General features: G+C 37.7%; 1 long non-coding RNA gene across 3 annotated transcripts in view; it reads left to right on the forward strand.

Annotated features, from left to right (window-relative positions):
- Window positions 1–14,050, forward strand: part of LOC128314098 (uncharacterized) — a 248,497-nt gene that overhangs the window by 153,590 nt on the left and 80,857 nt on the right. The gene's annotated exons all lie outside the window — the stretch shown is intronic.

The following is a 14,050-nucleotide window of genomic DNA, read 5'->3' on the forward strand; positions in this document are numbered from 1 at the left end:
AGGTAAGGACATGGAGACTGTCTGGTGTAAAAGACCCTGAAAAAAATTACACAGGAAGAACAGCAGGGAAATAAGGTAGAGTGGAAGGGGGTGTGGGATGTGGGGTCAAGGAAGATTTTCTTGAAAAAAGTTTTTAAAATATTTATTTATTTTTGAGAGACAGAGACAGCATGAATGGAGGAGGAACAAAGAGAGACAGAGAGAGAGAGAGAGAGAGAGAGAATAAAAAGCAGGCTCCAGGCTCTGAGCTGTTAGCATAGATCGTAATGTGGGGCTTGAGTCCACGAACTGCAAGATCATGACCTGAGCCAGCCAAAGTCGGACGCTTAGCCAACCCAGGTTCCCCAAGGAAGGTTTTCTTAAGATGGTAATCCCTTGAACCCATTATATGCTATTGGAAATGATCCAGTCGGAAAAGGATAAAAAAGACACAGGAACGTGCACACCATGACACTTTCCAACTGTTCAACATGAATCAGATGCAGTGAAGTTTCTTCTTACTCTATAGACTCTTCCATGATTGAGCCAACCTAACGTGACTTCTGCTTCCTCCAGCCTCCTACAGAATGTATGGCATGTATGGCTTTTCATATAGTTGCTCTGAACAGCTTGGTATGGTAGAAGCACCAGTGTTTGGAGTTGGAAAGACTGGAACTGAGTTTTCTCTGTCCCCTTTCCAGTGTTTCTCTAGGCACATCGCTTTTCACTTTTGTCACTTTCTATTCCCAACCATTCAGATGCACCTGAAGTCCACGTATATTGCCTCCATAAATTCTTGACCTTTTCAGGTGCTATCCCCCAAGTCAGATATGCCCATTTCCTCTTCTCTCCCTCTAGGAATGGCTAAATCCTACTAATCAAGCTCAAGTGTCTTCTGTATAATACTTCCTTGACCTTGTTAGTTAGATGATCATTCAGTGTAATCCCACAGGAACACTGAATTCTTCTGCAGTAGCACTTATTACCCTGAAGGACAATTGTCTGTAATAGTCTTACTCTCTAATAGGCCTTGAGCATCTTATTTTTCCTTCCCTTCCTTTGTGTTCATCAGTTTTGTTTCTTAGAGGGACGCAAACCATAAGAGACTCTTAAATATAGAGAATAAACTGAGGGTTGCTGGAGGAGAGATGGGTGTGGATATGGGCTAAATGGATGATGGGCATTAAAGAAGGCACTTCTTGGGATGAGCATTGGGTTATATGTAAGTGATGAACCACTGAATTCTACTGCCGAAGCCCATACTACCCTGTGTGTTAAGTAACTTGAATTTAAATACATAAATTTTAAAAAATTAAAAAAATAAGCCTTGAGCATCTTGACAGTAGAAACCATGCCCCATTTATCTCTGATTTCCAAGTGACTTTCACAGTGTCAGTCACATGAAAGACATTCAAAAAATTTTTAAGGAATGAATGGATGACTGAAATAGGCAGAAGATTGGCTGTTGTTTTCTGGAGTCATTTGTCATTAACAATCTTTATTTACACAGTGTCTAAACAATATTTTTTTTGCTTACGTGGGTGCTCAGATATGTATGGCCTGCATTGAATCATACATCATTATGGTAAAGGATAAAGAAATGTCCACGTCACTGCTAGAACATTATTAGAATATATTCTAATAATAGATGGTGTGACTTAAGAAACTTTAAGAAATAGAAACAGAGCAGAAATTGGGTAAACACAATATACTGATGAAATTGCCTGGAAAAAAGCTTTTGATTTTAAAGAAACCAAGGGGCATTACACAATATATTTCCAGGGGTGAGAAAGTTAATTCTCATTGGATAACAAAAATTAATATATGATACAACGTCAGTAATAATTATCTTAAACTGATGTTGAGAAAATATCTTTCTGTTACCGTTGTTTTAATCCCCTCTTGATACAGAGGGGAAGTGGAGAGGGTATACTGTCTCATCTTCAGGCCAATGTATCTTAACAGATATGTCACTTTTCAATGAGACTGTTTGTGAATTACCTGTAGGTGCTTTGAAAAGCCAGACTTACAGTTCAGTCATAAGCAGCACATTTGTTTTATGAAATCAGTCACCTTGCAGGCTCTGTGATTAGAAGGTGCTCCTTGAGAACCACTAGGATCTCCCAGCTGCCTCATAATGGACATTGAAAAAATGTCCTTGAACTTTAGGGGATCAAAGTGACAACAACACACTGAATAGAAGATAAGGAACTTGTGTGCTTTAAGATGTCTGTAGCAATTGGAGGAAGTAAAGCTCTTATGGCAAATTATCCACATGACTAAATGTGGCTTAAAAACTCAAAACTGTAAAATGGAATATTAATCCTGAAGAAGAACTGTCTTCTGTTCCCCTCCCTAATAGTTAAAAATAGACTTTGACTGATATGTGTAAGAATTTCCTAAGGAAAATGAAGGCAAAAGAAATTAACTTCAGATTTTCAGAATGTATGTTAGGTCTAGACTAAGAAAACATCTTCATAAAACTCACTTAATGGTTGAGGAAAGCTGGAGTGAATGGAAAGCTTTGGAGTGTTAACATCAGAATGTAAGGACTAGATTCTTAACTCTAGAATGACTTCCCATGTCACCTCATATTTATAAATCACATTTGGTCACAGAATTGAAATGCAGAGTTCTATGAAATACGGAGTTCATTCAACAGACTGAGAAGTAGGTATAATGAGGAGTGATGCACGAAGAATAAGGACCAGGGTGGCAAACACTAGGAACTTGTTAGTGCAGAATCTGGAATCTCAGCTACTTCACGTGCACATCAGAGTTCGAGAGGTGCTGCTCTAGTCTGTCCACTCAAAGAGGTAAGTCTAGCTATTCTGCCACTCTGGGCCTCTTTTTCCATCTGTAGACTGGGTGGAGAGACATTAGTCACTAAGTTCTTATTCCTGACCTTGAAGAGACCCTGAAGTGGAGGTGAGCCCTGGAAGGGAGAGGGCTATGTCTACACAAGACACCTGGCCGGAGCTGCACTGAACAGCACCAACCTTGTACCATGTAAAATGCCATATACATGCAAAACTGCTCTGTTATTGGGTGAAATGCAATGTCAGGGCAGGTGACATTTTTTCTTTGGAGTGTCATGCTGTGGTGGCAGGGGTCATTTGCAGTCAGTCCTGGAAGCCAGGGGATTGAAGCCCAGAGAGAGCGAGAGAACGAGAGAGCGAGAGCAAGCTCAGGGCAGATGAGCTTCAGTGATCCAAGAGGGGCAGGACCCAGTTAAGAGAAAAGATGAAAGGTCACATTAATGATGACACATCATCTTTCTCCTCTGTAAAGTTCTCACTGGATGTATCTCAGTGCATTCTACCCAGACATTACTGGCTTCATATGTTAACCATCATTAAATATTTACATATCTTAGTGTACCTCAAATCTTTTTTTATTTAGTGCTAGTCTGAGGGTTCCAAAATCTTCCCTGTCTCTCTTCACCTCCAAATCTCCCATTCCAAAAATGTCACAATGTTGCTTTCAGGTGCTGCCTGTCGCTGACTAACAGCTGCTCAGATAAGCTGTTCCTTTTCAATCCCATCTACTAGCAAATTTTAACAAGAGCTACAGACGTGCAGAGAAAACAGAAATAACGGAAAAGCTGGCATTCCAAATGGTGTAAAAAAGAAAAGGATCTGGATAAGTCATTGAGAGTGTAATGTGACTGTGTTACTTGTCATCTCTGCTGGGACCTCTGAGAAAAACTGATCCTTAGGGACTCTTGTTGCCCATTTAGAGTGGACATGTTTCCTAGGCTGCTCATCTTGCCTTAATTGAAACAGGATTGATTTTAGTCTCTGTAAATTGGGTAGGGATGCTATTTAAGGTGTCTTTGAAGTTTTCATCATGAAGGTGCTCTGGTGTAGTAAAATCAACTCCTAGGTCTGGAGTTGGAGGGCTGGGTTTGAGTTCTGACTTATTAGCTAAGTGCCCTTAGGAAATTCACATAGTCTTTCTGAGCATCTGCTGTACTCTAAAATCTTTCCTTCTTTCTTTGTGGGCACATGGTTGCCCAATTAGAGACCACATTTCTCAGCCTTCTTCATAGCTGGGTATGGTATCATGACTAAGTTCTCTCCAGTGGAATGTAAGGAGAGGTGATGTGTGGAGAAATTGCCTACCATGCATTCTTTCTCCTTCTCCTTGTATTAGTGGGGCAGGATGACCCAGCTTCTATGGTGTAGATGAAGACAACACCCCTAGGGGATAGCAGATGAATAAGATGGAAGGACCTGAATCTCAAGATGTCTTCATGACATCTAGCTGCCCTGCCAGCTTGCACCTCCAAAGCTCCATACTATAAAGTATGAGAGAGACAAATGTCTATTTCATCCACTGCATTTTTTGTCTCATTATAGGTACTTATTCTTAGCCTTAATAGAACATCTATATCTTTATTGTAAGATTGGGGAAATCATAGCTTCTTGACAGAACTGTTGTGAGGGTTGTTACATGATGTATATAAATGTTTTATAAATTGTAAAGTACATACTATTATAATGTTAGCTTTTATTGTTTTTGCCATTACATTGCATTGTACATGAGACCACAGGTAGGCATGACAGAGGATGGGATAGAAGATGGGTGCCAATAATAAAGGGTCTGGAGGGGCATAAGGCACTTCTTTTAGCAGATCTATTGATCCTGCTGGGAAACATGGGAAGGTATGAATAGAGAAGCATAATGGCCAAATTATGGATTCAGATTCAGACTACCTGGATTTTAATCCAGATTCTGCCACTTACTACCATAGGCAAGTTACTTAGCCTCTCTGTTCCTCAGTTTTCTCAGAAAAATTCGGATGATAATGGTGCCAACCTCACTGGGTTGTTGTAAAGATTAACATGAGCTGTGGGAATTCATGCATATGTGGCACTTTGAACAATGCCTGACATACAAGAATCATGCAACAAATGGCATTAGTATTTGAATTACCCCTATGTTTACAGAGAAGGACAAATGGAAATGGAGAAGTGGGTGCTTAAATGTGTAAGTGGCCTCTCCATCTCAAGATTCACCACTCTCCGAGACCACTTCAACATCCTTGTGGAGACTTACTAACACCCAGAGTCCAAAATCCCCTTTCTTCTCAACTCCTATCACCATACTTCATTGGCTCTCAAATGTACATTTTTGCATTTCAAAAACTGGGATCAATCTTAAAATGGATGGAGTTTTACAGTTGTTGTGGGCCAGGCAGGAATTGTGATGCAGTTGGCATTGCCTGTCATTGCATGAACAAACTGGGCCACGGCTATTCATATTATTGTTGCTGCAATTGAGTTATGTACAGTGTTGGTTTGATTGTTATTTTAAATACCTGAATAAATGTTATGCTGATAGTTGGCATTAAAGTGATACATTATGAACCCAAACAGACACGGAAACAGAGCAGCAGCATGTACATTTAATATTACTTAAGGGCATATTTGTAGTTGGAGGCATGATAACAATTCCATATTCACTTGAACAGGAAGAGCCAAGATAGGACCTAAGGAAGGAAAACTCCCATGAGTAGATAAAACTGTTATATTTTGGGGCATCTGGGTGGCTCAGTCGGTTAAGCGTCTGACGTTGGCTCAGGTCATGATCTCACGGCTGGTGAGTTCGAGTCCCGTGTCGGGCTCTGTGCTGACAGCTCGGAGCCTGGAGCCTGCTTTGGATTCTGTGTCTCCTTCTCTCTCTGCTCCTCCCCGACTTGTGCTCTGTCTCTCTCTATCAAAAATAAATAAATGTAAAAAAAAAATTAAAAAAACTGTTATATTTTATTGCTGAGATATATATACAAGGATTGCCAGCCCCATGCTTAGATATGCAAATAAAGATGGAAAAATTGTCAAAGTTCTCAGAATACATGAAAAGAACTTTTAAAGCCACAGGAGGCTATGTGTTGAAGATGATGATGCTTAAGGCACTGCATCACTAAACATCAATTTGTGAGAAAATTTTGCTAACTTTGAATGGAAGCAGATTAATTTTCAGCAACATGTGATTCAACTGAGGAAAAAAGTATAAATTAAATCAAATGGAAAATGCTGATGAAGTCTCAATAATTTTTGCATGTTTAGAAATTTTTATGTTAGAGGTATGAGAGAGATAAAGAACTTGATCATGGGTAGGAAAAAACATCATATTACTGTAATAATATGTAAAATTTCAGAGGCCAGAAGTTGTTAGCCATATTTAATTTAGTCCACGAAACAATATCTAAGAATAAGATACTCCTCAAAGATTTAAGAATATGGATGGATGATGGTTGAGTTGATAGAAGATTGGCTTAATGTAATCTGATATTGACTGCTTGTAGCTGTGCATAAATCACCAAAAATGTTAATTCTTAATGTAATTTGGATATATGTTCAGATAATTAAAGAACAAACTCACATAAAGTTTAGGGACTTGGTTATTATTTTTCAGGGCATGATGGGACATCTGTAAGCCTTCAACATTTCCAGCCACAGACCATTTAAAGACAATTTGAGGAAGGAATGTGAATCCTGGCTCTTGTCTGGGAACTTTTTTTTTTTTTTTAAGGTTTATTTATTTTTGAGAGAGGGAGTGCAAGTGGGGAAGGAGCGGGGGGGTGGGGGACAGAAAATCCAAAATAGGCTCCACACTGACAGCAGCAGTGGGGCTTGAACTCACAAAATGTGAGATCATGACCTGAGTCTAAGTCCGACACTCAGTTGACTGAGCCACCCAGGTGCTCCTGTCTGGGAACTTTCTGATTACCCTTTCTGGTAAGTTAGAAAAAAAAAAAAGTGCTAGTATTAAAATTGGTAGTTTGCATGGTAAAGGGCTTGAAAGAAAGCCTGAGAAACAAATGCTGCTCTTAATGACACAAAGGACAGTAATGTGCAGAAGAACATGACCATCAATGAGTCAAAAAGTAATCTGAACAGAGCTACATCCAACGTGAAAAAATTTGGGGGGATGCCTTAAACAATTTATTATAAGTATACATTTTTCCTTTTAAATAAATGTGTAGGAGAGATATGTGAAAAAATCTGCATCTAAAATTTTAAAGGTTTTTTTTTTTTTATAAAAAGTTGTGGTAAGAATGTATTATACCTTAATTATCTTCATTTTTTTTCTTAGTATCTTCATTTTTTTCTATAGCATATTCCAATTAATGATGTGCTAGATTCAACCCACTTCCAAGGCTGGAAGATTGATACCCCAGGAACTGCCCAACCTCTGATGTCTTAAATGTCAGTATTTATACTTCAACCATACTTTCATGTTCTTCCTGATTTCTTACTTCCATACTCATACAAAATATCTTCTTTATGCCAAGAAAACATTTGAATTCCCCCAGTTCCTCTTTTTTATTTGCCTTTCCAATTCATCAATCCCTTCCTGTGTCCATTCTGTGATCTAGTCTAGACCCCATGGAAGGAAGCCATGGTGTATGTATATACAATATATATCTCATTGGTATCTCATTGTGGTTTTGATTTGTATTTTCCTGATGATGAGTGATGTTGAGCAACTTTTCATGTGTCTGTTAGCCGTCTGGAAGTCTTCTTTGGAAAATACTTGTTCATGTCTCCCACCCAATTCCTAACCGGATTATTTATTTTTTGGGTGTTGAGTCTGATAGGTTCTTTATAGATTTTAGATACTAACTCTTTATCTGATATGTCATTTGTAAATATCGTCTCCTATTCCATAGATTGTCTTTTAGTTTTGTTGATTGTTTCCTTTGTTATGCAAAAGCTCTTTATCTTGATGAAGTCCCAATAATTCATTTTTGCTTTTATTTCCCTTGCCTCTGGAGACATGTCTAGTAAGAAGTTGCTATAGTCAAGGTCAAAGGGGTTTTTTCCTGTCTTCTCCTCTAGGATTTTGATGGTTTCCTGTCTCACATTTATGTCTTTCATCCATTTTTAATTTATTTTCGTGTATGGTGTAAGAAAGTGGTCTAGTTTCATTCTTTTGCTTGTTGCCATCTATTTTTCCTAACACCATTTGTTAAAGAGACCTTCTTTTTTCAATTGGATACTTTTTCCTGCTTTGTTGAAGATTGGTTGACTATATAGTTGTGGGTCCATTTCTGGGTTCTGTTTTCTGTCCCACAGAACTATGTGTCTGTTTTTGTGCCAGTACCATACTGTCTTGATGATTACAGCTTTGTAATATAGCTTGAAGTGTGGAATCATGATCCCTCCAGTTTTGCTTTTCTTTTTTCAGGACTGCTTTGACTATTTGAGGTCTTTTGACATTTCATATGAATTTTTATGATTGTTTATTCTAGCTCTGTGAAAAATGCTGGTGATATTTTGATATGGATGACATTAAATGTGTAGATTGCTTTGGGTAGTATAGATATTTTAACAATATTTGTTCTTCCAATCCATGAGCATGGAATTTTTTGTTTCCATTTCTTTGTGTCTTTTATTAGTGTTCTATAGTTCTCAAAGTATAGATGTTTTGTCTCTTTGGTTAGGTTTATTCCTGTGTATCTTATGGTTTTTGGTGCAACTGTAAATGGATTACAGTTTGAATTGATTCCTTGATTTCTCTTTTTGCTGATTCATTATTGGTTTATAGAAATGCAACAGATTTCTGTATGTTGATTTTATATGTTGTAATTTTGCTGAATTTGTGTATCAGTTCTAGTAATTTTTTGATGGAGTCTTTTGAGTTTTCTACGTAATATATCATGTTGTCTGCAAATAGTGAAAGTTTGACTTTTTCCTTGTCCATTTGGATGCCTTTATTTCTTTCTGTTGTCTGAGAGCTGAGGCTAGGACTTCCAGTACTATGTTAAATAACAATGGTGAGAGTGGACATCCCTGTCTTGCTCATGACCATAGAGGAAAAACCTTTCAGTTTGTCCCCATTGAGGACGATATTAGCTGTGAGTCTTTTGTATATAGCCTTTATGATGTTGAGGTATTCTCCATTTGTCTCTACTTTGTTGAGGGTTTTTTATCAAGAATGGATGCTGTATTTTGTCAAATACTTTTTCTGCATCTTTTGAGATAATCATATGGTTCTTTTCCTTTTGGTTATTTATTTATCTATTCTTTTGATTATTATTTTTTACTTAAATATAAGTTAGTTACCAAGTGTAATAATGATTTCAGGAATAGAATTTAGTGATTCATCACTTATATATAACACCCAGTGCTCATCCCAACAAGTGCCCTCCTTAATGCCTATCACTCATTTAGCCCATCCCCCACCAAATACCCTACCAGCAACCCTCAGTTTGTTCTCTGTATTTAAGAGTCTTTTATGGTTTGTCTCCCTCTCTGCTTATTTTATTTATTATTATTGTTATTTTAATATAATTTATTTCCAAATTGGCTAACATACAGTGTGTAAAGTGTGCTCTTGGTTTTTGGGGTAGATTCCCGTGGTTCATCGCTTACATACAACACCCAGTGCCCTCTTCAATGTCCATCACTCATTTTCCTCTCTCCCCCACCCCCCATCAACCCTCAGATTGTTCTCTGTATTTAATAGTCTCTTATGGTTTGCCTCCCTCCCTCTCTGTAACTTTTTTTTTCCCCTTCCCTTCCCCCACGGTCTTCTGTAAAGTTTCTCAAGGTCCACATATGAGTGGAAATATATCTGTCTTTCTCGGACTCACTTATTTCACTCAGCATAATACCTTCCAATTCTATCCACATTGCTGCAAATGGCATGATTTCATTTTTTTTCTCATTGCCAAGTAGTATTCCATTTTATATAAAAAGCACTATAAACATTGGGGTACATGTGTCTCTATGAATCAGCACTCCTGTATTGTTTGGATAAATTCCTAGTAGTGCTATTGCTGGGTCATATGGTAGTTCTATTTTTAATTTTTTGATGAACTTCATACTGTTCTCTAGAGTGGCTGCACCAGTTTCCATTCCCACCAACAGTGCAACAGGGTTCCCATTTCTCCACATCCTCACCAGCATCTGTTGTTTCCTAAGTTGTTAATTTTATCCACTCTGACTGGTGTGAGGTGGCATCTCAATGTGGCTTTGATTTGTATTTCCTTGATGATGAGTGACATTGTCCCTCTCTATTTTTTTAATCTTATTTTTGTTTCCCTTTGCCTCTGTTCATCTGTTTTGTTTGTTAAATTCTACATATGAGTGAAATCATAAAATACTTGCTTTCTCTGACGGACTTATTTCCTTTAGCATTATACATTCTAGTTCCATCCACGCTGTTGCAAATGGCAACATGGCAAATGGTAATCTTTTTGATTACCAACTAATATTCTATTGTGTGTATGTATATTTATACAATGTACATACATACATACATACATACATGGATACACACACACTACATCTTCTTTATCCATTCATCAGTTGATGGACAATTGGGCTCTTTTCATACTTTGGCTATTGTCAATAGTGCTGCTATAAATATTGGGGTGCCTGTGCCCCTTCAAATCAGCACTCCTATATCCTTTGTTAGCTTTTATTTTATTAATGTGATGTATCATATTGATTGATTTGCAAATATTAAACCACCATGCAGCCCAGGAAAAAATCCCACTTGATCATGGTGAATAATTCTTTTAATGTACTTTGGGTTTGATTTGCCAATATCTTGTTCAGAATTTTTGCATCCATGTTCATCAGGGATATTGGCCTATAATTCTTATTTTTAGTGGGGTCTTTGGTTTTGGAATCAAGGAAATGCTGGCCTCACAGAAGGAGTTTGGAAGTTTTCCTTCCATTTCCTCTTTTGGAACTGTTTGGGAAGAAGAGGTAGTAACTCTCCTTTAAATGTGTGGTAGAATTCTCCTAGAAAGCCTGGACTTTTGTTTATTGGGAGAGTTTTGATTACTGATTTAATTTATTTGCTGGTTATGAGCCTGTTCATATTTTCTGTTTCTTCCATCTTCAGTTTTGGTAGTTTGTATGTTTCTAGGAATTTGTAAATTTCTTCCACATTGCCCAGTTTGTGGGAATATAATTTTTCATACTATTGTCTTATAATTATATGTATTTATGTGGTGTTGGTTGTAATCTCTCTTTTCATTTGTGATTTTATTTATGTGGGTCCTTTCTCTTTTATTTTTGATAAGTCTGGCTAGGAGTTATCAATTTTAATTCTTCTAAAGAACCAGCTATTAGGTTCATTGACCTTCTTTTCTTTTTAAAAAATTTTTTAAATATATTTGAGAGAGAGAGACAGAGCACAAGCAGGGGAGGAAGGAACATAGAGAGAGGGAGACACAGAATCTGAAGTAGGCTTCAGGCTCTGAGCTGTCAGCACAGAGCCTGATGCGGGACTGGAACTCATGAACCATGAGATCATGACCTGAGCTGAAGTTGGACGCTTAACAGACTGAGCCACCCAGGTGCCCCATGTTCATTGATCTTTCTACTCTTTCTCGTTTGTCTGTTTCTATATTGTTTCTTTCTGCTCTAATCTTTATTATTTCCTTTCTTCTGCTGGCTTTAGGCTTTGTTGTTTGTTTTCTAGCTCCTTTAGGTGTATGGTTAGGTTGTATATTTGAGGCCATTCTTTCTTCTTGAGGTAGGCCTGTTTTGCTATATATCTCCCTCTTAGGACCTCCTTTGCTGTGTTGCAGAGGTTTTGGACAATCACTATCATGATTTCATTTTCATTTGATTCCCTATATTTTTATTTCTTTTTTAAAAAAGTTGTTTTAGGGGCGCCTGGGTGGCTCAGTCGGTTGAGCGTCCGACTTCAGCTCAGGTCACGATCTCGCGGTCCGTGAGTTCGAGCCCCACGTCGGGCTCTGGGCTGATGGCTCAGAGCCTGGAGCCTGCTTCCATTCTGTGTCTCCCCCTCTCTCTGCCCCACCCCCGTTCATGCTCTGTCTCTCTCTGTCTCAAAAATAAATAAAACGTTAAAAAAAATAAAAAAAAAATAAAAAAGTTGTTTTAAAGCTTATTTTGAGAGAGAGAGAGAAAGTGAGCAGGGAAGGGGGCAGAGAGAAAGGGAAAGGTAGAATCCCAAGCAGACCCTGTGCTGTCAGTGCACAGCCAGACGTGGGTCTAGATCCCATGAACTGTGAGATCATGACCTGAGCCAAAATCAATAGTTAGATGCTCAACCAACTGAACCACCCAGTTCACCTCTATTTTTCTTGGCCTCTATTTTTTTTTTTTTTTAATTTTTTAATTTCCTGGTTAACCCATTCATTCTTTAGTAGGATGTTCTTTAACCTCCATGTATTTGTGGTCTTTCCTAATTTTTTCTTGTGGTTGATTTCAAGTTTCAGAGTGTTGTCATCTGAAAATATGCTTAATATGGTCCCAATTTTTGGTACTGGTTGAGGGCTGATTTGTGATCCAGTATTTAGTCTATTCTAGAGAATGTTCCATGTTCACTGTAAAATAATATGTTCTGAATATGTCTGTTAAGTCCTTTCAGTCCAGTGTATCATTCAAAGTCATTGTTTTGTTGTTGATTGTGGGGTGTTAAAGTCCCCTACTATTATTGTATTCAATGAGTTTCTTTATATTGGTTATTAGTTGATTTATATATGTATGTCCCTCAAGTTGGGGGCATAAGTGTTTACAACTGTTAGATCTTCTTGGTGGATAGACCTCTTAATTATGATATAAACCCTTCTTCATCTCTTGTTACAATCTTTGGTTTAAAATTTAGTTTGTCTGATATAAGTGGAGCTACTCTGGATTTCTTTTGACTTCCATTAGCATGATAGATGGTTCTTCATCCCCTCACTTTCAATCTGCAGATGTCTTTAGGTCTAAAATGAGTCTCTTTTAAGTTGCATATAGATGGGTCTTATTTTTTTAAATCCATTCTGATACCCTATATATTTTGATTAGAGCATTTAGTCCATTTACATTCATAGTAATTATTGGTAGTGATTATTGTGTTACGTAGAAAGTCACTGTTTCTGGAGATTTTCTCTGTTCCTTTCTAGTTTTTTGTTGGTTTTGGTGTTTCTTTCCCACTTAAAGGGACCCCTTTAATATTTCTTATAGGGCTAGTTTAGTGGCCACAAACTCCTTTAGTTTTTGTTTGTCTGGGAAGCTCGTTGTCTCTTCTTCCGTTCAGAATGACAGCCATACTGTATAATGTATTCTTGGCTGCATATTTTCCCCTTCAGCATGTTGAATATATCCTGCCATTCTCATCTGGCCTGCCAGGTTTTTGTGAGAGATCTACTGATAACCTGATTTATCTTTCCCTGTTGGTTAGGATGTTGGTAAGTTTAGTTTTCAAGATTATTTCTTTATTTCTATATTTGCAAATTGTAGTATGATATGTCTTCATTTTGGCTGGCCTTATTGAATTTGATAAGAGTTCTCTGTGCTTCCTTGTTTGGATGACTGTTTCCTTTCCCAGATTAGGGAGGTTTTCAGCTATAATTTTCTCAAATAAACCTTCTGCTCCTTTTCCCTCTTTCGTTCTGTGACTGCTATGATACAAATGTTTTTATGCTTTATGGAGCCATTGAGTTCCCTAAGGCTACATTTGTGATCTAATACTTTTCTTTCCCTATTGTTTTCAGCTTCACCATTTTCTGTAATTTTATATTCTGTATCACTGATTTGTTCCTCTGCTTTGTCCATCTTCATTATCACCACATCCATTCAGTTTTGCATCTGGGTTATAGTATTTTTTATTTTGGGCTGACTAGAATTTAGTTCTTTCATCTGTACATAAAGGGATTCTCTAGTGTCTTCTATGCTTTTCTGAATCACAAATAATATCCTTACGATTGTTGTTTTAAATTTTTGATTCAGACATATTATTTATATCTCTTTTGATTATATCCCTGGCCATGACCTCTTCCTGTTCTTTCTTTTGGGGTGAATTCCTTTATTTTGTCATTTTATCTAGGTTATTGTTTGTGTGTGTGTGTGTGTGTGTGTGTGTGTGTGTGTGTTACGAAATTTGTTATATATTCTGCTCCTGACTGAGAGTGATGGCTATATTAAGAAGAGGTGCTGTACTGTCCATGGATTGATGCTTCAGGAAGTATTTCAGAGAGTGCACTCTGCTGTTGCATTTTGGCTGCTTTCTTCCTCAGGACAGTCCTCTGCAGATTTTGTCCTTGACTGCAGTGGGGAGTGTTTGGACTTTGTCCACAGTGTGGCAAGTT

The sequence above is a fragment of the Acinonyx jubatus genome, chromosome A1, assembly GCF_027475565.1.
Source record: "Acinonyx jubatus isolate Ajub_Pintada_27869175 chromosome A1, VMU_Ajub_asm_v1.0, whole genome shotgun sequence".
In the NCBI taxonomy this organism is placed as follows: domain Eukaryota; kingdom Metazoa; phylum Chordata; class Mammalia; order Carnivora; family Felidae; genus Acinonyx; species Acinonyx jubatus.